The following is a 26,472-nucleotide window of genomic DNA, read 5'->3' as shown; positions in this document are numbered from 1 at the left end:
CAACCAAAAAAACACCCCCCCCAAAAAAAACAAAGGCAAAAAAAAAAACACAAAAGGATGAAAGATGAAATATCAATTTCGACAGAGAGGGAGTTTTAGCAGATGTTTTTTATGAAGCCTCAAAATGCAGTTGAGAGGAAAGCATGCCTTTTGTGGGGGATGTTCATATCTTAATGCTGTCTAAAGAGAAGAATGAAGGATCGAGGTTACACTTGCGGAAACCCATTCATTTCATGTCTTTAGATAAAGTTTTTTTTCCCTAAAAGAACCAGATTAATAAATTATCAATTCAGAGAGAGATAATCAAACTAGGGTTTAAAAAGAGCAGCCTCCAGTCTTAACAGAGAGAGTGGTTTAGGCTGTGGGTGCTGAGGAACTGAGTGTGTTGTTTCCTATCTACACTCCGTATTATGCGATGCAATAACCTTTGCTTGGTGCAGTTATTAAAACTTCATGCTTTGGACATGTTTTTGTACAACTGCGTAAACAAAAGAATATTATTTAGTATGCTCCCCAGAGGAAAAGTCTAATATCTCTTCATCATTAGGGGTGCAGGGTTGTGTGACTGGGATGATTGTCTCAGTCTCTGTCTGAGCAGGACGGCTTCAGGTAATCTCCATCTCAGCAGGCTGGCTACAGGTCTTCCCGCCATTGTCCATGAAAACTAGACCAGAACAGAAGCTAGAAGCTGAGGCAGCTTTTTCTGCCAGCTTGAATGTGTGGTGAAGGACATCAGCTTTGTGACACCCTACTATCTGCCGTCTTGGCTCGCTGACCTGTCCTCAGAGTGAGTGAGACAGAACAGGAGGTTCTATTGGAGGACAAGAAAGGATAGGATGGGAGGCATTGGTTTGCTCAGGGCTGTGACAGGCTCTGGAAAAACAAACTATGAAATGTAAGCAGAGGGGGTGGGGCAGAAATGTAAGAAACTAAAGAGTCTGACCTCTGGGGCCAGGACCTGGCATTTAGTAAAGGAGATCCATACAAGGATATAGAAGCAGTGGGGGTTGCAATGAGTTTGAGGGTAACTTGGAATACATAATGTGTACCAGGCTACATGGGCCTATCTATGTACCTGGACCCTGTTTCAGGGGGTAAAAGATGTTTTATAAATACTCTACACGTGCTGGTTAGTTTATCTCAACTTGACACAAACCTGGGAAGAAAAATATCTCAGTTAAAGAGTTGCCTCCATCGGGTCGACCTAAGAGTATGTCTATGAAGTGTTCTTTAGTTGCTGATTGTTGAAGAAGGGCCCAGCCCACCGTGGGCAGGTCAAATCTGAGGCAGATGGGCCCGAGCTCTATAAGAAAGGGAGCTGAGCACACCAGAGAAACCAAGTCAGTAAGCTGAATTCTCTGCTTGCTTTCTTATTCAGTTCCTCTCTCTAGATTCCTGTCCTGGCTTCCACTGATGACAGACTACAACCTGTAAACTAAACTAACCCGTTTCCTTTCCAAGTTGTTTCTGGTCATGGTGTTTATCCTAACAACAGGAAAGCTAACTGGAACACCATGCATGACGTTTTTTTCCTCCTCTGTGTTGTGTGTTTTCCTGAGAGATGTGCACAAATATCATTTCACCCCTAGAGAGGGTACAGACGCCAACTCAAAGAGAGGACTCCATCCAAGTCCAGTTTTGACTACCAGTGGGTTTACTGGGGGTAAGTTAGAGCAGAATGTGACTCACAGGCACCTACATCCTTGTAAAGCCCAATCTCCTCTCTCCAGCAGTAAGAATTGTTGCTGCTCATCACCTCTTGAATCTTATAACTTTCAGGAGCTTCCTGAGCCTTGTGAATTTTCTTCCTTCCTGGGCACTATACGTTCTATCTTGTCCTTTAGCTTTAAAAGTCTCTCTTCTCCCTCTAAGATGGAAGGTTTCAATTTAAAGTTACACAGGCTGCATCATGAAGCCCTTTTCTGACTTTGCTAGCTTGTCCCTTGTGGGTTGTGCAAGCTTTGTGAACTCAGAAGTTGTCTTGGGGTCTCTCCAGTATGGTGGATATATGTTACGGCCCACAGAGATAAACAGATGAAAGAGAAGACTTTGCTCCTCATCAGATTACATTGTCTGAAATCTGACTTGAAACAGGTGGTAAATACTAGCTACGAGTAGACACCCCATTGTGCGCATAAAATTTAATTCTCTAAACAGGCTGGAGAGCACATTGCAAACTCTACAAGTCAATGAGACAGTTCATTAGAAACACTAATAGAGTCTAGGACATTTTCAGAACGATGCTCTGAGCTGACCATTTAGACCTTAATCAAACACCCAAGTTCTCAGCCAAGATCAAAGCTTCAAAATGTCAATTGCTCATGATTGATCTGAAACTATTCGGTCAATGATAAAGGCATTCATTTAATCTCCAACATGTATAATCTATATCTCTCATAGTTTTGGTCCTTCAAAGGAGAAGAATATCCAATATCTTTAACAAAACATACATCTTTAAAGGATTCACTTCCAGCTCCTTGTTAGGCCTGAGTCTTCCCCCCCTCCCCGCCACACACACCCTCAGTTTCTGCCTGTTCATACATGTGGAGTGTGATCTCAGATCCACTCCGTAGCAGGAGTGCTCACTTCCATTGCTCATGTGCCCCCCCTCCAGACTCTCCCAGTTTCTTTCTCTTGTGGCATAAGTTCATATTCCATCAGCCTTTGGTCTTTTCTTGAAGTTCCTCCTTTAATAAGGGAAAAGAGTTGACAAGAGTCCCTGAGCATGGGGAAAGACACCACTTTGTAAGGCAGTAGACCTTGCCACACTTCCTCCAACCCCTTCCTTCCTCTCTCTAAGGCGGTGTGCCCTCTACAAGAAGGCCAGGTTAGCTCACACACCAGGAGGCTACATACTTGACTTTTGTGGCATTTCTTCCTTGGAAGAATCTGCCCAAGAGCCTGCTAATTCCACCCATGCCCCAGACAAACCTTTCACAACCGGATCTTTGTTGTGTCTTCCTTGACACAGGGTTGAGGTAGAGACACTAAACCATCTTTCTTGGCATCAAGGAGAACATCTCAAACACACCCCTAATGACTTTGCCATCATAGTGGGATGGCAGTAGTTGGGTCTTGTCAGAAGATCTTTTTGTTTTCTAAAATAATGTATATTTACTTACTTCCAATGGAGAACTGCCCTAAGTAGAAATTCTAGGAACATATTTAACATACAGAGCCAAAGTTTCCATTTTGATCTATGGAGAAATCATATGAACGACCTTAAGTTAATAAAGGCTGACTGAGTAAAAGTCCTGTATAACATTTTAATAGTGAGTATTTAATTTACACATATAAATGCACATCAAAGGATCTTAACTGCTATCACTTTCCAACTGTGAAAATGACTGTCACCTCCAAGACTTTGGTCTCCTCATCTCTAACTGGAGAAGTCAAACATATGCCAGGTCCAGTTGCTGGCTGACTTCAGGGGAATTTCTGATCAACCTCAAAAGATGAGGTGTGTGAAAGTACTTGCCACCCAAAAGGCCATGGGTCACAAAGCCGATGGCCATATGCTTCTACAATCTAGTCACTGTCTAGTTTTGTTAGAAAGTTACTCTCCCATGCATGCATCCCACCCCAGGGTATGCTGGCAACTTCTTCCCTTTCTTGTCTAGCCTCATCTCCCATATTCCAACTTCCCACAAGAAGCATGCTTGCCGCTTCTTGGCACCAGGGAATCTTGATGGGATAGCTCCTTGAGCATATCTTGGACCTCAGTAGACTTTGCCACATGTCATTTTTGTATGTGTGTGTGCATGCATGTGCAAGTGTTCATATGTACATGGAGCCTACAAGTCAACCTTGAGTCCCGTTCCTCAGACCTCAGGTACCTTTATTTCTGCAGCCCAAGTCAGCAAAGGCTAGCTGCTGTTTAGCCTGCCCCTCACACAGAACGACACCTGAACTCAAGTTCACACACGCCCTCAGACAGTTTGGTCCTGTCTTGATGAGGAAGTATCCTTCATAGGTTTCTCTGTTTAACCACTTGGTCCCCAGTTGATGGTACTCTCTGTGATACAGCCTTTTTATAGGAAGTATGATATTCGGGGCAGGCTTTGAGACCAAAAGGCCTTGCCTACCTGTAGTTTGTTCTCTCTGCTTCATGCTTGTGATTCAAAACGTGAGCTCTCTGCTTCCTGTTCCTGCCACCAACGCCACTGTCTCCCAACCATAGTGGACTCTTATCCCTCAGAAACCCTAAACCCAAATGAATCCTTCCTTCCATAAGTTGCCTTGTTCATTGTGTTTGGTTACGGCTGTTGACATGTGACTAACATAGCCAGCGTTTAAAATTTATGCCCGGAATTTCTTATTTTTATAATTTATATTGGTTCTTTGTTAAAACTCTGACTCTTGCAGAATTTATAGCTGTCTTTGTTTTCAAAAGCTAGTTTTTCTACATAAATACTTTTTATTTACTGTTTCTCAGATTGTTTTCTTAACTCTGCTTCTTTGATCAGTCATCGGTCCCGTGACAAAGATGTCACTTCCCAGCAACACCCAATTAATTAGTCATATTCTTGACCTCCCACTGCATGGGCCCGACTCTCTCCTCGTCGGGATCACACCACCGGTGGCATAATTACTAGAAGTTTAAAATTTTTTTCCTAAAGACATGTTTAACCTTTAGCCCTCCCTGCTGTTTCAGGCTTGCCTCTATCCTTGGGAAAACATCTAGGCAACACTACAATGTCTGCGTCCCATGTTCATTCATATTTTAACTAATTTAATGAATAAGACACTAGATTCTGTTTTTTTTTTCCTCCCTATTCAGTCTCCATTTCTTTGGTTCTGTTTCTCTCTGATGTCTCCAATGTTGTTTTTCCTTCATTTTAAGCAATTCCCTATAGTAATTTGTAGGTGCCTCACTTCAAATAATTGATTTCTTTACTTACATTTATCTGAGATGTATCCATTTTCCCTTTTATGCTGATGAGGGTTTTTGTCAGGCAGAGCAGTTTCGGCCAGGTGTGGTGGCATACACCTCTGGTCCCGGGCCTTAGGATGCAGAAGTAGGGGCACAGAGCCTGGGTCAGATGGCAGAAGTTTAATGTCTGTGGCAGCAAGGCTGCCTGAGCTTTGTGGGATTCTTGTCTCAAAACAAAACAGACAACAGCAACAAAAACGGAGATCGACGTTTAGGTAGCAAATCCTTTTCTTTCAGTTAAAGAAAGTTTACTGCCACCATCAGTCTTCCGTAGCTTCAGATGAAAATGAAATCTATTATTTGTTGGAAATGTTCTTCCTTGGTACATAATTTTTTTCTTGACGATATCTTGCAAAATAATTAAAAACTTCTCTTCTGTCTTTAGCAGTTTTAGGAGAATATTTCTGTGCCCAGCTTTCTTTCTGTTTGCCATGCTGGGGGTTTCCCAAATTTCCTGATCCCACAAACTCAAGATCTTTAGGGAGGCAGACCAATTATTTTTCCACTTATACCCTGCCCCCACCCTGCCCTAAGTGGAACAGCGATATCATGCTCTTCCTCCCAAGATTCAGTACTCATTGGTGAACAGGGGTGGAGGTTGGGGGGAAACTGTGAGAACCAGGAGTGATGAATGACTGCAGGAAAAATGTCCTTGGGACACAACAGGACAGTTGCATAAATGAGCTCATAGTGGCTGTGACCACAGTACAAGCCCTGTGAAAGCTCAACCCAGATGGAGATCCCATCTTGGAGAGGGAAGAGGGGTGGGAATTTCATCCCTAGTCCAGGAGCCATAAGCCGCTGATGGGTGCTGGGAGAGAGAGAAACGCAGTTTTATTTAAGAGTTTTTCCCTTGGTAGACTGTGACAACATGCACAGCACAAGCTGGACTTGATGGGTGGAAGAGTAACAAGAGAACATAAAGTTAGGTGGCTAGGGGAAGGCGGGGCTAGTTAGGGGAAGGCGGAGCTGATTAGGAGAAGGCGGAGCTGGTTAGGGGAAGGCGGGGTTGGTTAGAGGAAGGCGGGGCTGAAGGAGCTATGGGCTGGCTGGTCATGGTCAAAGTATATAGTACAAAATTCTCAGAGAACTAATAACAGAAAGAAAAAGGTTATTTTTTCTTACCCGCTCTTAACATTTACTCCTCTTGAATTACAAAAACATGAAGGTAAATTTGTAGCGTCTTCCCCCCAGAATCCTTGAGTCTCTTCTCTCTTCAGAGATTTCTCGTCATCTGTGTCCAAGCACAGACTCTGTCCTGTTTCTCTCCCTTTTCCTCGTGAGTTCATTCAGAGAATTATTTTTATTTTCGAGAGTAATGCGTTAACCTCAGACCTCCCACAAACACACGTTTCAAGCACATGACACTTCTTCCTTTGCTGAGAAGATTTCAGCTGCATCCAAACTCATCCCAGAAAGCGGGAGAGGCATTCCTCCACTCTTTCCTTTCTGTCTGGAATTTCCTTAGTGCTGGACCTCAGAAACGTCTTCTCTGTTCATTTGTCAATAAACAAGGTTCCTTCTGCATTTTAGCTTCCTACGCTTGAATTGGTTCTACAGAACTAGGGGCAGCTTCTTCTAGGGTGTCATTCACGGAACAAACTTGGGGCTGCTTTTAGGACAGAGGGGTCCCACGTTAGCATGAGCTTGTCTGTGTCTGCGTCCATGTCCATGTGTGTATGTCTGTCCATTTGTCCACCTATCCGTGTGTGTCTGTCTGTTCATCCATCTGTGTCTGTCTGTCTGTCCATCCATCCGTGTGGGTGTGTGTATGTGTTTGTCTGTCCATCCATCTGTGTCTGTCTGTCTGTCTGTCTGTCTGTCCATCCATCTGTGTGTGTGTCTAGGGATTCCCTCCACACCCAAATAGCATTCCCCTTGTGAAAGCTTCTGATGCTCTGAGTCACATCTGTGGCAGGCGGAGGTCCAGTCTGGTGCTGAAGTTGCCAATGGAAGACATCTGGAAGAGGAAGAGTGGAAAGCAGAACATTTCCCACGGGCTCACCAGCATGAGGGGACTGATTTTCTCTGTGCTATGACTGAAATAACTGGACAGAACCCTGCCTTGGGGCTTTCTTTCCACACCCACAGATGAGGCATTTCCCCTAGTCTTGCCTGAGAGCAGAGAAAAAGCCAGTGAGGGCAGCAGCCCTTCGTGCCCCCCACAGGTAGCATCTTGGAGCAGAGAGGCATTGGAGCTTTTGTTTCTGTTTATGGTGTTCCTGTCATTATGTAGCTTTCAGAAGTCTCCAGTGGGTTCATTTTGCATTCCATTCAAAGATTTTATTCAGAATTAGACGGCTGTCCACAAACCCCATCTAGCTAACAATGGAGTTTCATTTTTACATTTTATGTTAAAAAATTGGTTTGGAAAGTTCTGGTTTAATTTTGCTTTTGAAAATATAAAGTGTTTATACATCTCCCAAGATAGAGGGAACTATAGCACAGGATCGTCAAGGGGAGGTTGTTTCTGTCTCAAATTCACAGCTCAAAGCCCTCACGCCTTGCCTGATACCTGGGATCATGATTGTAGCTGAAAATGGGCCTTGAAAGTCTGGTTAAATCCACATAAATAACTCAAAGTGGGGCCAGTTGAGCAAGCTATACCCTAATCTGCATGGTATGCATACCATCCCGATAGAAAATGGAAGCTGGGTAGAAGAGATGCTGAAAGAGACCATGAGGAAACAGCAAAGCCACCTCCAAGTCAAGGGGGAGAGGCCACAGGAAGCTTTGTCAAACGCCCTGGCCTCCTGGTTGCTGCAGGTCTGTCCTGGAGACCCCAGCAAACACCAGCAGGAGAGCTAACCCTACCTAGTCACTTCCAGCTCTGCTGCCCAGCCTTCCTTTGTTCAGGAGGCGATGTTTATTTTTCTGTGAGATTCCCCTTTAAGTTGGTGCTTCTGCAGCTATTTTTATAGATAAAGAAGTTATTACAGGTGATGGGGGAGAGACTTGGCTGATGTTAGAGATTAGATGTCAGTGTGGCCCCTTAAGATTCAAATGTTGAAATCTTTACCCTATCAGGAAGGAGGGGTTCAGTGCGAGAGGAAGATGATAAGAGGGTATTGGAGGAGGAAATGTGATCAACACACACACACACACACACACACACGGAATCATGAAAAGAAAAAGAGAAATTCTATCCGCACTTGGCTGGGACCAGCTATTCAACGAGAGTATCTTCGCCCTTCTGTCGTATGTGGGAACAGACTGACCAGACTCAGCTGTCCGTGCGTCAGCTAAGCGTTCCACCAGACACACAAGCACCTGCTCCTGGGCTTCCCAGCCCCTAGACTGTGAGGAATTCATCCCCACTGTCCAGCCACCTGCTGGGCTGTGTTTCTTTGCTCTAGCTGTCTGACCAGTGCAGCTCAGCTACATTGTCCCCAAACTTCCTGTTGCCTTGTGAGCTGTTAAACTTGAGCATGTACCCAGAGCAGGTGACACACAGGCCTGAGGTTCCCCAGGCCCCCATTAGGGCCTCAGCTCAGAGGCTTGGAGAGTAATGGGAAAGATGTCATTTTATGCACCAATCTTATTTTTTTTTTTAAACTATTGTTCATGCTTCATGCAGTCTGGGCGGCACAGATCCCTTCCTGCAAAATTTTGACAAACTCCAAGCACCATTCAGAAGCCTGAAGGACTCTCAGTGGGACCTTGTTATTTCCAACGTTAGCATAAAGCCGTTTTACACAATACAATGCAACTTGATTTTGTATGGCGCCTCATTCAAGCTGGGACCCCAACGGAAGCTCACGCATCCTATTTTTAATCATCTTTTGAGTGATTTAATTTCAAACACACAACCACTTTCGCCTAATGCAGCCTGCTCTCAGATCAAGGCTCCTCCTTGACGACTGAGGGAGAGGGTGACAAGGGTTTTATTCCGACTCTGACTCAATAGACCACCTTGTGCCACTGATGAGGGGGTATGAGTGCCACCCAGGGGAGTGTGAGTGATAGGTGGCACGGGATTTTCCATTTTCCCCCTGAATGAAGTACTTATGTGCTAAAAATCATAGTATTGAATAACAACAAAAACTATCAAAATGCCTCCACTCCCCCCTCCCTTTCCTTGACAACAAAAATTATTTACCCGCTGAGGAAAGAAGGGAAGCTTGGTAAAGGAGACAGCAAGGAGCTGAGATTCTTGGGGCCCAGCTCCAGGTTCTGGGGCACACTGGACACCTCTGTGGCCTTAAGCAAGCCACTCCCTGTGGCTCGGGTTTGTCCCCACACTCTGGAGAAGCAAAAAGTCCACCCAGACAGATCTTGCTTTTCTTCTATTCATTAATACAAACATATTCCTGTAAAACCCCTTCTTAGGGCTGTGATTTGAGTGCTTAACACCTTTAGAACTGGAATCTCAATTATGCTTTATCCACAGGGTAAGGTGGTCATTACTGGATTTGGCCTTTCCAGGGTTATCTAGGGCTTAGAGGCCTTGTCCAGGTTCCTAGTGACAGGAACAGAAGGTACATTTGGGAAGTAACTTCACCCATGTTCATCCTTCTTGCTTTAGGAAACACCCAGGGAAAACAATCTGTTTGAACTGGTCTGCCAGGAGGCCGAACTCGCAACTGGAAATCCTGACAGTCGGATTGTCCTTAGACCCGGCGTGGGGCACCGGGATCCAGAAGGAAGTTTCTGACCTTGTTTAGCAAAGACTGAGTGAACAATGGGAAAGTGGCTCACAATGGGAGGGAGGCTGCTCTCTCCTGCTCATCACACTGTTAATGTGAAGGGAAGAGTTTGGAACTGAGAAGCATCATAGGCAGTCTGTGACCCTGGCTGTGTCTGGTTATAATCACTCTTCACCCTACCCAGCCTTACAATCCAAGGTGGGACCTTCATGCCCCGCCCAGCCTTACAAGCTAAGATGGGACCTTTGTGTCCAGATCAGTTCCTTTGGCCAACAGAAGCTCTGGGTCCCTGAAACAGCAACATGTCACAGAAGGTAGGTGTGGAAGGTGTCCTTCTCCTTTTGCATCCAGGGAAACTGGCCTTAGAGGTGGGCAGGGAGCCCACATAGTGTCTGCAGGGCGCTCTGCCAGTTCAGAGAACAAGAATTGTTTGGATTTGTCTGGTAAGAGATCAAGCTTCTACTTGACCTCCTCAATGGCCTGTGTTCCCACAGTCTGTATTGAATCCCTGCTCTGGCAGAGGACAGCAGGTGTCTCAAGACCCTTTTTCCTTATGGGAAGATGCTGGTCACTTGGGTTAATGAACGGATACAAGGGAGCTGCAGACTCTCTGAGCCACTCAGAGCCTCTGTTCTCATTAGCTTCTCACCCCATTTCCAGGCTGTGCCTCCAGCTGAGGAAATTCTGACTCCTCAGCTAAGCATCCACTAAAGGCCTCTGGCTATGCATGTTTGCTGCTGTGTCAAGGGGTTTGATCTTCAGCCGCCACTCTGTGACCTCTGACTCCAGCTTAATTCTGGTTCAGCTAACTTGTGGATGAGTCCAAAGGCAACCTCTCAGACCCCAACCCTAGCCATGGTCCATAAAGTTCTGCCTATGATCCTGGGAGATACCTTTAATGATAATTCTCATTTCCTCTTCCTATTAGAGACCTATTAGTTAGTGCTAACCCTTAAAGAGAGAAATTAAAAATATTGAACTAACAGTGTACCTTTTATAAACTATGTGGGTTCCCCCCCAGCATTAACCAAGTGTGGTTATTTGGAAAAAAATAAAAAAAAGGTCTGCATATGCCCATAGGAGGAGGTAAGGAGGTGTGGTCTAATTGGAGTAAGTACACTACTGGAAATGGGACTTGAGGTTTCAGATGCTCAAGCCAGGCCCAGTGTCTCTCTTTTCCTACTCTCTGTGGATAAGGTTGTAGAGGTCTCAGCTATCTCTCCAGCACCATGTCTACCTGCACACTGCCCAGCTTTCTTCCTTGATGATAATAGGCTAACCTCTGAACTATAAGCCAGTGCCAGTTAAATGTTTTCCTTTATAAGAGTAGCCGTGGGCATGATGTCTCTTCACAGCAATGGAACACTGACAAAGACTCCAGCCCTGCAGATCTTAACTCCAGCAAGGAACACACAGGAACCCAGCCCAAGCCTGTCCTGAGTTTCTGGACTTCCTCTAAGTCAGCTAGCAGTTCAGGGGTTACCTCTCTCTTTTCAGATTGTACCATTGCCAGGACCACTCACATACCTCAGTGAAAGACTTTGGGTATGGCCACTGCCTTTGATCTACGATGCAGCTCAAGAAAGGAGAGATAGAGGGGAGAGACCCCCAAGACATGGGCTTGTGGGACACAGTGTGTTCATGACAGGAACCCTCTGTGTTCTGCACCATTCCACCCTCACTCTCTCTTCTTTCATTACTACAGCCACATTCATCTGGGAGATGCTTTAGCCACAAGCCACGTTCATTCAAAGCCAAGGCATCTGTGTCAGAGGGTTCCCTGTCCTAGAGCATCTGCCTCCAATACCCAAGCGGTACACCTTTTCTATTTTAGGTTTGCACCCAAGCCGAGTCCACCACAGCGTTTCTTGCCTACCTTTTGTGGAGAAAGCTGTCGCCACCTCCACCAGGGCATAACTTCTCTGCCCTTTCACACTGGGCTTTGTTCTTCTTCATAGCTCCAATCTGATTTATATCTTTTTGTGCCTTCTTACCCATTCTAAGATACGTGGGTAGGTCTTTGATGACTTTATTGATAATCTGAATTTCCAACACTCTTTAGTCCTAGGTCAGTGTGTGACTGTTTGGTTTCACGAAAGCCCATGTTCCATGGCATGCTCTTCTAGAAAGCAGGATGACTGAGCTTTTAAGGACACACAGTGACTCTGGCTGGGCCATCTGTATGACATGAAGGTTTGTAGCCTGACTGGAATCATGCATGCGACAGATTTGTCCAATTTCACATTGAGATATGAGGAGGGCGGTGCAGGAGGTTGACAGGAGGAAGCCCTTCAATATGAGAGACAACACACAGTGTGGGTGTGCAGGTGTCTTCTGTGGAGGAGTCTGGACCGTGGGGCTCAGCTACCGGATGGATGAGCCCTTTCCTTCTCAGCAATTTCAAAAATCTCAGGGGTTGAGAGTGTAGCTTCCCTCTGGACACGTCCTCACGCTAAACTTCCGTGACCTCAGAGAGCTGAGAAGGTCTCTTATGTCTTGCAGATCAAGAACTCGACATCATGGCCAGTCTTCCTCTGCATTGTGAGGCCTGGTACCAGTCTATGTTCCCGTGACGGAGAGAAAGGAAACAGTCAAGGAACGTGAGTGAGGCAGGGGCTATGGAGATGCTCACTGGTTGAGGCACTTGCTGGTGAGCACAGATCCTGAACTGGATCACCAGAGCTCCCGGAAAAGCCAAGCAGATGTACGTGCCTGTGATCCCAGTGCTAGGGAGACTAAGACAAGAGGATCCTCGGTTAACCAGTCCAGCAGAAGTCAGACTCCAGGCTCAGTGGGGGACCCTGGCTCCAAAATAAGTAGAATGAGAGAGAAGAAGAATATGTCATTGACATCTGGGACACAAATATTTGCACACACATGTGGACCCATGTTTGCACATGCATGTGAGCATACACATACACACATACACATACATACAAAGTGATGCACAGTAAAATGGGAAAATTATGATTTAATCATTATATTTAATTCTATTTCTAACACTTTAATTATTTTATCTCTAGCACTATTTTGGGCTATAAAATAATAATATAGAAGGGGGGCTGGAGAGTTGTAGAGTTCTAGCATGAAACTCTGGACACCACAGAGTAAAAATAAAAGACACAAAAATGAAAGCCTTACGAACTGACTTACAGAATAAAGAAACTTAGAGGCTGCAGAGGCAGCTGAACACTAAGGGTGTTTGTTGCTCTTGCAAAGAAGCATAGTTCAGCTTCCAGCACCCACACAGGGTGGCTTACTCCAGTTCCAGAAGATCTGCCACTCTTTCCTGGACACCATAGGCACTGGACAAAAATCACACACAGAGAGAGAGAGGGGGGGGGAGGGAGGGAGGAAGGATATATTAGATATATTGTAGATTGCATGGTGCAAATTCCACCTGTTTGAATATGAGACGAGAGAGATGGACTCTCATCTCTCCCCTAAGCTTTTGCCTCTATGAACATGACAGATTTGTCCTAGGGTGGCTTCCCATGTGGTAACACAATAGATCTAGAAGCCCTAAGTTCTCACCTAAAGGCAGAATGGGAAGAATTCACCCCAATAAGTCACAAACCACAACTGCCCCATCCTAAGAGTGTAAGCCGGGTTCCTGGAGTCATGCTTCTTCACAGATGCGGGGGGCTGTTACTGACTTCGACTTTTCAAGGTTCCTTCTAGGATTTGAAGTTATTGCCCAACCCACTGAAGCACAAGAGTTCCAGAGCAGAGAGCAGGAATCCTTAAAAAAATTCTTCTCTGAGGAAATAAGTTAAGAATATGTGTGGCCACCATTTTACAGAGCGAGGAAATCCAGGCTCCCTGAGGTCAGCTGCCACCTAATCTAAACTGGTCACACAACTAAACAGCACATTGAAATCGTTACCAGTGTGCTCTAATGTGTGCTGTTTGTATGTGCATGAATGTGTGTGTATGTGTGAGTGAGCATGTGTGCATATGCCTATACATGTGTGTATTGCGTAGTGTATTCATATTCACATGTTCTGTGTGTGCACATGTATATGGAAGCCAGAGGTCACCATCAGGTATCTTCTTCAATCTCTCCTTCATACTTTTTCTAGACCGGATCTTTCACTGAAACAGCTCACTGATTTAGCAAAGCTAGTTGGCTATCATTTCCCGGGGATCCCTGTGCCTTGGCAGACCTGGCACTAGGATTACAGGAGCATGCCACCACACTCATATCTATGTGGGTGTTTGGAAAGCAAAGCCAGATCTTCTTGGTTCATCAACTGGGCTGCCTCCCTGGCCTTCCATGCTGGTTTTTATTGCATGGAAACAGTATCTGCAAACTGACTTAAAAGTTAAAAAATGTCCATGTGTTATGGGTATTCTAGTTTGTTTTCCATTGCTATGATAAAACACTCTGACCAAAAGCAACACAGGGGAAGAATCACTTTATTTGGCTTACACTTCTGGGTCAGAGCCTTAAACCAAGCAGGAACTTGAAGCAGAAATCACAGAAGCTGCTTGCTCGCTTGTAGGCTCCTACATAGTTAGTCTTCCTATATAGCACAGGCCTACATGCCCAGGGAATGGTGCTGCCCACAGTAGGCTGGGCTCCTCTCTATCAATTCTCAGTCAAGACAATGCCCCAAAATCAGTCTGATCTAGACAGCTCCTCAATGGAGCATCCCTTCTCCAGTTAACGAGCAAAGTGAACCAGGAAGGACAGTGGAAATTCAAGGTGTATGCTGGGAGCACAGGAGCCAACGAGGAAAAGGAATAAAAGGCAGAGAAGCACGAAAGAAAGAAGAGGGAAGAAGCGCTAGGCTCTCGTTTCCCGGCTGACCCAGCTGAAGCACGGGGCTACATCTGGAACCGACTGTCACCATGAGGTTTCTAGCCCTCCACTCCTTGACATCAGTCACTTGGATGTGAGAGAAGAAAGCAGTGACTTTAATAGGCTCATAAAGTTTCTTGGACATCAACAACCTTCCACCAACACTTGTTCTGTTGGGGGAAAGTCAGTCTGCTTTTGGCAGAAATAATCTCTGTTCCTAGACACACCAGCTTAAGAATGAACACCCCAGTGTCCTGTGTGGAGGAGCCCCAGACACTCCAGGAAGAACACAGCCTAAGACACTTGCTGGCAAGATGTTCTATTTTGAGACCGCAGGCTTCTGCTGCATTTGAAACACTTAGAATTTGAGAATAGAAATATTTTCAGGAAAAGGACGGGTTTCTTTTTTTTCTTCTAGAAAAGCTTTGACTACACCTTTCTGTCATGACACCATGATCATCTGAACATGATGACCAGGGCTGAGCACAGAGAGCAGAGGAGACCTTCTGGCTTGAATCCAGGGTTGAAGAGAGATGCCCCCAGGTATGAGCATAACCCCCTCTCTAGACCCTTCCCCATTTGCTTTCCCTTCACCAGCACTTAATTTAATTCTGTTCGTTCTTTAAATTGGCATACAGAGGAATAGGTTTCACTGTGAGATTCTTATATGCACTTGGTTTTGTGTGTTCAGGGGTATGTGGGAGGCACATGAACATATGTGTGCATGTAGTTATAGAGGTCAGAGGACAATCTGAGGCATCTTCCTCAGGAGATCCCCAACTTTGTTATTGAGACGTGGTCTCTCAGGAACCTAGTTCTTCACAACTAGGCTACAGTGTCTGTCTAAGGAGACCCAGAACCTACCTTCCTGTCTTCTTTTTCCCAAAACCAAGAATGCAAACATGTGTCTTTACATTAGTTGTTTTGTTGTTGTTTTTTGTTTGTCTTACATATGTCCTGGGGGTCGAACTCAAGTCCTCCTGAGTGTATACTGAGCCATTTAAGCTTTTGTAGGTTTTCTTCCCTCTCAACTGTCGCATCGTGTGTCTTCCACAGCATTCTTTTTAAAAGTTGATCCTCTTTGTTGCTTCTTGAGCAACACCCATACCCTTCATATATATATATGTGTGTGTGTGTATATATATACACACACACACACATATATATATACATACATTTATAGAAATTAAAATCCAGGCGATACCGATAGGGGAGAATATCAGATGGAAGATTAATACCCAGAATATACAGTGGATTGCAAGAGAGACAGTGAGACAGTTCAGAGGTTAAAGGTGCTCACTCCAAGCCTGAAGACCTGAGTTTGAGCCCCAGAACCCAGACAGTGAAAGGAGGCTCTTAGGAGTCATCCTCTGGTGTATACACATGTTCCATGGTATGCATGTATGAATAAATAAGTTTAATACAAAATTTTTAAAACAAAGTACTGCAACAACTAATCACCCTTATTGTTGCCAAAATTGATAGAAATTTCCTCCATGAGAAAAATTTTCTCACAGATAACTTCAGTTATGGCAGACGTTGCTGAGATTTCACAGAAATACCTTCTGTAGAATCCCAAAGAAGCCTCAGCTTTGTTCAAACACAGAGCTCTACATGGGTCTCTGAATCTACCTTTTATTACTGGCAATAAAACTTCCTGTGTGTATTTCATCAGCCTCTCCGCAGGCCAGAAAGCACACACAGAAAGTATGTGTTTGATACAGCTAAGTCTTAGACACCCAAGCAATACCTGATGAGAGTACAGACATTGGGAAGATGGCCTGCCTTGCAGTTAGACGACTGTTTGATTATCTCATATCCAAACTCTGCTGCATGCAGTGCTGGGGGCTTGAACTCAGGGCCTCGTGAGTGTAAAGCAAAAGCTGTACAACTCAACCACAGCTATCGATCTCCATCCAAAGTCTAAAGCTTTGTATAAGTCCTGGAAATAATAGCTCATTTTCTCATGACAATAAACTATCGCCCAGCTTTGGAAGTGGTAAGGTCTTAAGTTATGATTTTTAGTAGACAACTAGTCCCTGGCTGGCTCTGACCACACATGAGTCCTTCTTTACCACAGATACTTCTTCTGTCTTGTCTGAGGGCTGAGTTTAAGTTCCTGAGAAAGAACTAAGCAACAATATTCAAACTAAATTTAGAGAAAGCAAATCACACAGAACTCCCCCCCAAAGCTCAATATTTTGACAAGAGCTGTATTTCTGGTCACAACAAAATGTCTTGTGTCAGTCTTACATTAGTGACAATAAAAGTCACAATTTTAAAAACAATGAAATGTGGAATGTGTTTCCAGTTATGAATTTACACAATATGTATTTGCATGTGTATAAAAATGAAGGAAAGTGTGCAAATATGTGTTATGATGTTCAAAATGAGACCATCAAATTAGGTAAGGTCCAATCATCTCTAAGAAGGAAGACCTCAGTTTGCAGAAGGCTCAGATAAAAGAGAACTCCAGTATAAACAAGCAGGCTCATGAGCAAAAGAAAAAGTGTGAGATATAGAATAAAATGGAAATATCCCAGAGCAGGAAACTGTCAGGCAAGTGTGAGCATTATTTACACATTTACGGCTGGTACCTAAATATAGTATTCATGGGAAAGACAACCGAGAGCCACAGGAGAGTGTTAGCAAGTTCTTATCATTGGGGAAAGGTCATGTGGCATGTAAAACCAGAAAAATCACAAATATTTGGTAAAAGAAAGCATCACTTTGGACTTCCTATAAAGATATAAATGTGATAATGTTAAAAGAACTGAGATTTGGTCCTAGAACTAAATTGAAGAGAAAAAAAAAATAACTGGTCCCACCAAGATTTAGATACTACATGACCTTCATCAAATGTATCACCTTCCATAAGAAAAAGACGAACAAATAAAACAAGAATCTCAGTGTCACACTGAGGAAGCTCACAGGATCAGGAATGTCTACATAAATCCTAAAATCAAGTCTGTAACAGTGATTCAAGTTTATAATGAGACATCGTGTGACAAGTCCAGAAACAGGAAAGAGTAGTTTACCATCAAGAGAAAGCACAGAGAAGAGAAGCAGACCACTGGATGATCTGAGTGCTTACAGAGAAGGCTTGAATGAAACTACTGCAACTCTTTCCACAAACAAACAAACAAATACATAAATAAATAAAAATGTAAACTATTGGGTGTCCTTGATAGAAATGGGAAATGGCAAGAAAAGTCTGATGGGAAAATTTGAGCTTAAGAATATGAAGCGAGTACTGCACAAGAGGAGGATCCCAAGCAGCCTGGCTGCAGCAGGAGACATGAAGTAGATACAGACTATCTGAATTATCTGACAGAGCAGGGGAGAAAGAAGAAAGTTGGACAAATTTAAATAGAGTCACAGTTGCATAAATATGCATGCCATTAAAATTCCAGAGGGAGAGAAGAGTTGAATAATGTAAGATTTTTAGTTTCTGCATTGAGGAATAAATCTAGAGACTTGCATGTGCAAAATTTACAATATACTCCTAGTTACACACACTCAAAATATGGAGTGGAAAAATAAATGAAGACAGAGAAACCAGAAATGTCTACGTATGTAGGAAAATATTCACCATGGGTTTATGAATTCTAAGAAATCATGAGCAGATAATATTCTGGATCTTCCACATGTAAAGTGACACAACCAGCAAATAAATCTTACAAGTATCCAGAGAAATACATGTACCATTCAGAGACAGATAATTGTAATGTTCATGTACAACTTTTGGTTAGATACAAGGGAGCCCAGAAATCAAGAATGTTGTATCTTTAAATTGCTGATCAAAACCAATTAACCACAGCAAAAATACTCCTCAAAATAAAATAACTGTGATATTTACATGTCTTTTTTTTATTTAAATTTATTTGTTTATTGAGGATTTCTGCCTCCTCCCCGCCACCGCCTCCCATTTCCCTCCCCCTCCCCCGATCAAGTCCCTCTCCCTCATCAGCTTGAAGAGCCATCAGGGTTCCCTGACCTGTGGGAAGTCCAAGGACCGCCCACCTCCATCCAGGTTTAGTAAGTTGAGCATCCAAACTGCCTAGGCTCCCCCAAAGCCAGTACGTGCAGTAGGATCAAAAATCCATTGCCATTTACATGTCTTAAAAATTCAAAAGTGTCCAGAAAGTTCACAGCCAGGATGTCAGGTGCATAGGAGAGCTGAGGGGCAGGATGTGGCAAAGCGAAGTGCCACATTTATTCCAAGCTGTAATTTATTCAGTAGGCATTCAAATGAAGTGTGTATCATAGCATGAGATGGGGTGGGGGGGGAGAAAGAGTATGTCTTTGTAACATAGATGTAAAGTGTGTCATAGGTGACTTGAAAGGGACTTGGCAGTGTTCCATTGAACAATTATTCACATTTAATATCTTATACAACTAGAAAAATATAAGCTATTTGCAAAAAGGAACACAGTGAAATCATAAAATAGGGAGGTGGGGCTAGAAAGGTTAACTGGAAACAAACAAGCAAACATACACAGCAATCACAAGCACACAATCATGTGATTTCAATATTTGTACAAGTTACACCCACTTGGCCTTGGGTGACAGATAATGGGAACACAAGGCTCCTTTCTCCCCTGGTGTCCGGGTGAGTAGTGGGTGTCTAGGGACCTGGTGGACAAATGGACACCTTGCACCCCGATAGGCAGAGTGGAGGGTGCCCCATACCAGCACTCTCCTACTCTCGAACTGTTTCCGAATCATACAGTGGATGGCTGGCGTGTATGACCCCCAAGCGCTAGTTCTCAGAACCCTTTTCACCCAAAGATTATGAAGGGACACTTGTTTATGTGGACATACACTTCCATGCTAAATCACATGCTAATTTTAAAATATTTAAGACAGAAATTAAAACTGGTAATTTGACATATTTATTAATTATTAAAAAATTAACAGCAAACTCCCATAGTAGTTTGCTAATAAAAGTAGTATTTTAATGAAAAACAATTTTGTTTGATTTTGAGATGGCTTCAATTACCCCAGGCTAACCTTTAACATGCTGAATAGCTTAGGCTGACCCTGAACTCTTGATCTCCTGCCTTAGCCTCTCAAGTATTGGGATTATAAATGTGAACACCACACCAATCAAAACAGTCATTTTTTTTTAATTTACTTTTTTTTAAATTCAGAAAGTAGTGAGGCCGTGTTCCTTGTTTTTACGAGTCTCTTTAACATCTGGCCAACTATAACATTCTGACTTTTGGATATAAGCTGTTGGGATGTGGTATGTGAGGAAAGGAAGAGATTTTAAGCCTTTCCAAGTATTTGTGACATTTTTTCTTTTCTCAGACTTCAAAACTCAGTAACCACTAGTTTCTTAATGTTTGGCTGCCATGTACTGATCTCTGCATCCTGATGCATTGTAGAATTTGGGGGACCCCTGTGTGACCACCAGATGATACTAGGGGAATTCCAAGTACCCTCTTTCAGATCACAGTCTCATTAATGAAATAATTGGGAAAAAAGCTGGATGAAAATTTATTAGAATTTAGAAGGAACATTCTTGGGGGCAGGCTAACAGAATGGAGGAAAGCAGGAAAAAAAACATGCTGTCTGAATTATGACATGACAGTCAAGCCATGGAGAAGAGTGAGCTGAGAGAGAGAGAGACAGAGACAGAAAGAGTAAGGAAGCCCAAAGGATCTGAAGAACATTCTTGGGCTCTGGCATGTCAGAGAGAGCAAAGAAGAAGGGAAAGTTGTCCTCATCCTGATCAAAACAGAAGTGCACAGACACAACCCAAGCTCAGCCCTATGTCCTGGCAGCTCAGCTTGTGGGGACGGCACAGGGGGTGAGGGTTCTGGGAAAGAAAGGATAATATCTCATCAAAGAAATAATTGTTCAGCTTAAATCATTAGCACCGCTAAATGGTGAGCCCTGCTTCCTGAGAGATTGCCTCCCCCAACTTGCCTTCACCCAGGCCAGAGTATCTGGTCTCTTGACCTGGAATTTCCCTCCATGGGTTTTCATTGCCAATCTAACAGCAAATTGACTAGATGTCTACGCCACCCACCATTTTATCGCATCATGTGTCAGCTGGTGTGTTGGAAATGTTAGGCACTTGAGTTATGTGTAACTTCCTAATGCGGAAACATTTAATTACATAAGTTATTCTATAATTAAGAGCAAATCTCCAACCATTTCATGAGTCTAAAGCGAAATCCAACAAGTTCATAATAGAAGAAACAAATTTTCAAAAATTTTACTTTTTTCCTTAAAACATCAGATTTTGTCCATAACAATAACAACAACAACATTCTTGATTATCTTCATTATGCTTATTGTCACAAAAACTGACTGTCCCCCTCCCCCCATGTTTCTTTAAGATCCTGTTAGCCATGAAGGTGGCCCTTGGAATTTTCTGTTTCATTGTCACCTACACACCAGCTCTCCAGAGCATGCCATATAGAGATACCATTAGGGGTCCCATTCTGGGACAGAATGGGGCACACATGTGCTTGCCCTCAATGGAGGAGAATGATCCATGGTTTTGTTTTCACCAAAAATCAAGCACATTTGTAAAACTCTGCTTTTCCTTTGCTTTAAAACGTTTCACTGTTGTGTAGCAGGGTGTGGTAGTAGATATGGGCACTGCTTGGTGCAGGTTGGAGTTGGCACCCTGATTGCCAGGAGAGGTCAGTGGCTTGGCCTGTTGTGGTTTTCGTGGCATCCAGTGAAAAAGAAAAATCCACAATGATTTTAGGTGTTGTCATTTTGCTATCTTGAGTCCAGGAAGAGCTGCCTTCTGAAAGCCCATTCCCTGTTGTAACAGAAAAGAAAATTGATGAATTAAATATCATTGAAGCATATTCTCATCGATTGTGTTAGCTTTAGGGAAGATATGCCACTAAGAATATAATAATCAGTATCCTTTATAGATAGGCATACATTGTTTTTTATTTTCAAAATGTTGATCCACAAAAACAGATACAAGGACATGTAATGAATTTCCTATATGGGGATAAATTCTGTTCATATGTTAGCGAACATCTTTTGATTCTTTTCTCTGCATTCACTCTATTTTTCAGTCTGCCTTCTTTTTTTTTAAACTTAACATTGTCTCAGGAACAGTTTTTCATATCATTAAATATTGATGAAGGATATCACTCTAAATCGCTCAGCTCCCCTTCGACAGGACAGCACACCATGCCTGCAATGCAGTCTGGCGGCTTGGCAAGATGGTTTCAGAAGAGACAAGCGAGTGTTGTAGGGCTTCTTCCTCAGGATGATGCTGCTTAGGGAGGAAGATGGCCACTGTGAGTCTCTGTGGCCATTGGTGCCTGCTAGTTACTCACAGGTGTCTTGTGTACCAGTCCCACACACTTGCCTTTTCTTTCCATCCTTTCTGCCTTGGCAATTTCCTCCCAGGTCCTGTGGCCCCACAGATCCTCTTAAACCTGCTGGCATCCTCCTAGTTCCTGTGACTAGCCTTTACCCTCTTCAGTCCTCCTTGAATTGCCTCTGCTCCTTTAAAGATGCTGTCTTCCCATCAGCCTGTGTGTCAACCTCCACTGAAGTGCCCTCCAGCCTAGAGCTTACTTTCTTTAGCAACCTGACTCCACCACCATCTTGTATAACTGTCAAAGGACCATTGCACATGCTGCATCAGAGGTCATAGCAAATTTCTGCTCCTCCACATTAGCCTCCAGAAGCTGAATATTGTCCCATCAAAAGACAAAGCTGATCTACCATCTTCCTGCACCAACGAGCTTTTGCTGCCTACTTGAAGAAGGGGCTATCTCATGAGTGATGCAAGTTTCTTTCTGTGTTGAGACACACAGCTTTGACAGATCGAATAGGGGCACAAAAGAAAAATGCCCCCAGAGCAAGAGCTGCTGGAGTCTCCCCACCTCAGGCCACACCTGTATTTCGCTCCTACAGTCACTGCCTTTTTCCGGTTCTGGCAGTCCTGCCCCCTAACTTTACTCCTTTCGTTTCTCAATCTTTCCACTTTAAATAATGGCTATTTGACACTTTGAGTCACAAATCATTATAGATGCTGTGATGGACACCCCAACATTGTCCTGTGCACGTCCTTTCCAGAGAATTACTGGATTATAGCCTTCTGCTTGAAAAGGCTACATTAGATACATATAGGTTCCTGAAACAAGTGGGGTTTTTAAAATAAATATTTTGGGTTTCATTAAAATAGAATCACACTATAAGTACTGGCTAGTTTTTTGTTTTGTTGTGTTTTTTTTTTTTTCTGTCAGCTTGAACACAAGCTAAGGTTACCTGGAAACAGAGACTTGCAATTGTGAAAATGGTTCTCCACACTGAAAAACTAACTAGGTGACTGTATTAGTTTCTTTTCTGCTGCTGTGACTGACACCATGACCAAAGCAACTTACAGAAGGAAGGGTTTATCTGGGCTTTTATGTCCTGAGGGATGAGAGTCCATGATAATGGGGGAAGTGGGAGGAGGCTGCAGAACGGGAAGCTGAGAGTAAACTGTGAGTGGGAATGGGTAATAAACCCATAAAGCTGGGGTCCCCAGTGACATCGGTCCTCCAGCGAAGGTGTACTTCGCCATAGCCCCTCAAAACAGTGTCACGTACTCAAACACCTGAGCCTCTGGGAGACAGTCTCATTACAATTACCACACATGCCCTGTGTTATAATCTTTCCTGTTTGTGGATCTTCGTCACACTTCCAGGCGAGTCTACACTGACTTGTAGCAGTTCATTTTTGGGTAGTGCATGGTATTCCATTAAGTGAGTTTAGCTTACGCAATGCCATTTATATGTTATCCAGAGAGTGGGCTGGGATCTTGCTACTACGACCAATCTGTTAATTCTCTTATCATTGCCATCCACAGACAATTTTTATTTGGTTAAAATTTAATGGTTTTTTGCTCCTAATTTTGTGAACATATCTGATATCACAAAATTTCTTCTATAGGTTCTTGTGATGGTTTAACAGCTTGAACTTGGTCTAGTTAACTTCTGTAAGTGGATGAGGCTTAGCTTGAAGCTGATGTTTCATATGTAACTCAATATGTCCATAGGCATTTATGGACTAGACTTGATTTTATAAATTACATATTTTAAACTTTTGTTGATAAGGCTAGAAACTTTTTTGTATATACTTTTGGATTTTCTGCAAAACAAAAACAAGATAACAACAAAATCCTACGTTTTTCTATGCTGCATGTTCTTTATTGCATTTTCTTGCTTTATTGCATTGTCCAGATGTCCATTGTTCTGCTGACTCAGAGCACTGTGTAGCCCTCCTTGCCTTGTTAAATCTCACTATTAAATATGCATTGACTGAAGGTTTGTACACAGATTCTTATTTGTTTTTAGACTGAGGTGGCTCTGTGTCATCCCCAGCTCTGTGGGCATCTTTGTTTGCCTTTTTCATGAAGAATTGGAAGTATTTTAAAATCTGTTTCCTGTATAAATATCATATTGATATATGTTTTCTTCTTTACTCTTTTTAAATGATAAGTTTAATCATAATGTATTACTATTTCTGAATATTTCTGAAAATTATTTGTTTAAGATAGAGGTATGGGGTGTGTGTGTGTGTGTGTGTGTGTGTGTGTGTGTGTGTCTGTGTTGTCAGGATTTGAAAGCAAGGACTTAGGCCTGACACACCCACAGCCCATTGATTTACTAGAATTTTATCGAGGCTTTTGCATCTGTATTCACGAAAGGTGTTGCTTTATAGACTCCTTTCCCTGGTTGATTTGAGAATAATTCTTTACTCATTAAAGTGAACCCCCCTATTTTGTGAAAGAGACTGCAGAGAAATTTTTTATTTCTTAAAATATTTTGTAGGATTGACCAGTACAATCCTGTATTCCTGAACTTTATAGTTTTCTGTTTTTACTTGATACAGAACTATTCAGACTGTCCGTTTCCTTCTGCGTGACTCTTTGTGGTTTGTGGCTAAATGGGTTAATCCATTTCATCTCTGCTACCAAACTTCTGCATGCACAGAATTGTTCATAGAAACCGTTATGATTGTGTGAACACCCATGAGATCCTCCCGGAAGCCTCTTCTTTCTACTCCTGAAATGGGAAATTTACATATTCTCTCTCTTTGCCCTGCTCATGTACATGAAAGAACCCCATTATAGTTTTTCATATTTTCTCTATTACTTTTCCATTTTCAGTTAAAAATTTTTTATTGATGCACATTCTTGGTACATAGTACTAGGCTTTAGAGCAACATTTTCATACAAGATATAATAGAATTTTTCACATATTTTGAAGCTGTGTTGTTAGGTATATATATCTTGAGAATTTGCTATATTCTGGCAAATTGACCTCTTTCTTGTTGTGAATAACTTCCTTTGTACTTGGCATTTTTTTTCTTGCTATTCACTTTATTTTGTTTGATACTAGTACAATTACCCCATATTCATTTTCAGTAGTTTTTATTTTAATTTTATACTTTAATCTGTCTATATAATTATATTTATTGTTATGATATCATGTACTGAATGAGTGGCTTGAACAGCCTGTAATTGGTTGGGTTTTAGTGTTCTAATGTTGAATGGTATTTGCTTCTTTCTTTTCAGTGTTAGGCACCAAGCTCTGGGCCTTGCGCTTGTTCAGCAATAGCTGACCCCACCCCCCAACAACATCTGTCTATTGACAGTGCCAGTTATTTACGTGTAATGTAATTATTAGGTGCATTTCTTCAGAAAGGTAAAATAACGTATTATTTATTGTTCCTCAGCTTTTTTATTATTTTATTTCAGAGCATTTCAGTGGTCTCCAATCATCTACTGAGATCTCAGCTGTAGCCATTTTACAGCTTTCCAGTGTTTCCCCAGTAGATGGCCAGGCGCAGACTGACCACCACTTCCTCCTCTGCAGAGAGCTCTGTACCAACCGGCACTTTGATATTTTCCTTTCTGTTTCTTCCTTTTGATCACACATACTTAGTATACCTCAAACCACAGCAGAATCCCTACCAAGTAACATAACTATGTTTTTCTTTGGTTACCACATGTATTTTAAGGTCTTCACATGAAGTCGCAATGTCGTATTTCCAATAATTTTAGCATATATTTTTCCCTTCACGTGGATGCTTCTGACTTTCTAGAAGTATCCTTTGCTTTGAATTGGTACCCATCCCTCAGAGTTTTCTTTTTAGAGACAGCTCAGAACAAATGACAAATTCCTGAGGGGTGTGTGTGTGTGTGTGTATGTGTGTGTGTGTGTGTGTGTGTTTGTGTGTGTGTAAATGTTCCTTTCACCTTTATTCCTAAATATATCCTCACCAAGGAGAATTCTTGTGGTTCTCTGTCAGAACTTCACAGCCCTGTCTACTTCCTTTGCACTTCATGGTTTGGACTGAGAAATCTCTTTCAACAGCTTGATCATAATGCATCTGAGAACGGATATCTCTAAATAATCCTGCTTGGTGTTCACTAAGGAATGTAGGCATGGGAAGGACCGGGGGCAGGAGTCAGTCGAGAGAGCTGTCTGACCTCCATGTAGAAATTAACCTTCTGAAGAGAAGGAAGAGGAAGATGTGCTGACCAGAGAAACCTTTGACTTGTCTGAACTCTAAGAATGGTTCTTCTAGGTTAGTGCCTTCCTTGAGCCACAGCCAGTGATCGTCCAGATTCATTGTGTTGCAAAAGTGGACTTTGCTTGACCATCCTATGGCCTGGTCAGCCTCCATCAACATTTCTGAATAGCATCACCCAGAAGTGGACAGAGACAGATCTAGAGTTTGAAACACTAGCATCACCACTCAACTGTACTCATTGAACCACTAGCATCACCACTCAACTGTGCTCCTTGGACCACTAGCATCATTACTCAACTATACTCCTTGGATCACTAACATCATCACTGAACTATACTCCTTGGACCACTAGCATCATCACTCAGCTATACTCCTAGGGACACTAGTAGCATCACTGAACTATACTCTTTGGACCACTAGTATCATCACACAACTATACTCCTTGGACCACTACCATCATCACTTAACTGTACTCCTTATACCACTAGCATCAATACTCAACTATACTGCTTGGAATACTAGCATCATCACTCAACTGTACTCCTTGGACCACTAGCATAATCACTAACTATACT

Source organism: Microtus ochrogaster, chromosome 1 (assembly GCF_000317375.1).
Source record: "Microtus ochrogaster isolate Prairie Vole_2 chromosome 1, MicOch1.0, whole genome shotgun sequence".
Taxonomy (NCBI): domain Eukaryota; kingdom Metazoa; phylum Chordata; class Mammalia; order Rodentia; family Cricetidae; genus Microtus; species Microtus ochrogaster.
Note: the sequence above shows the minus strand (reverse complement) of the source record.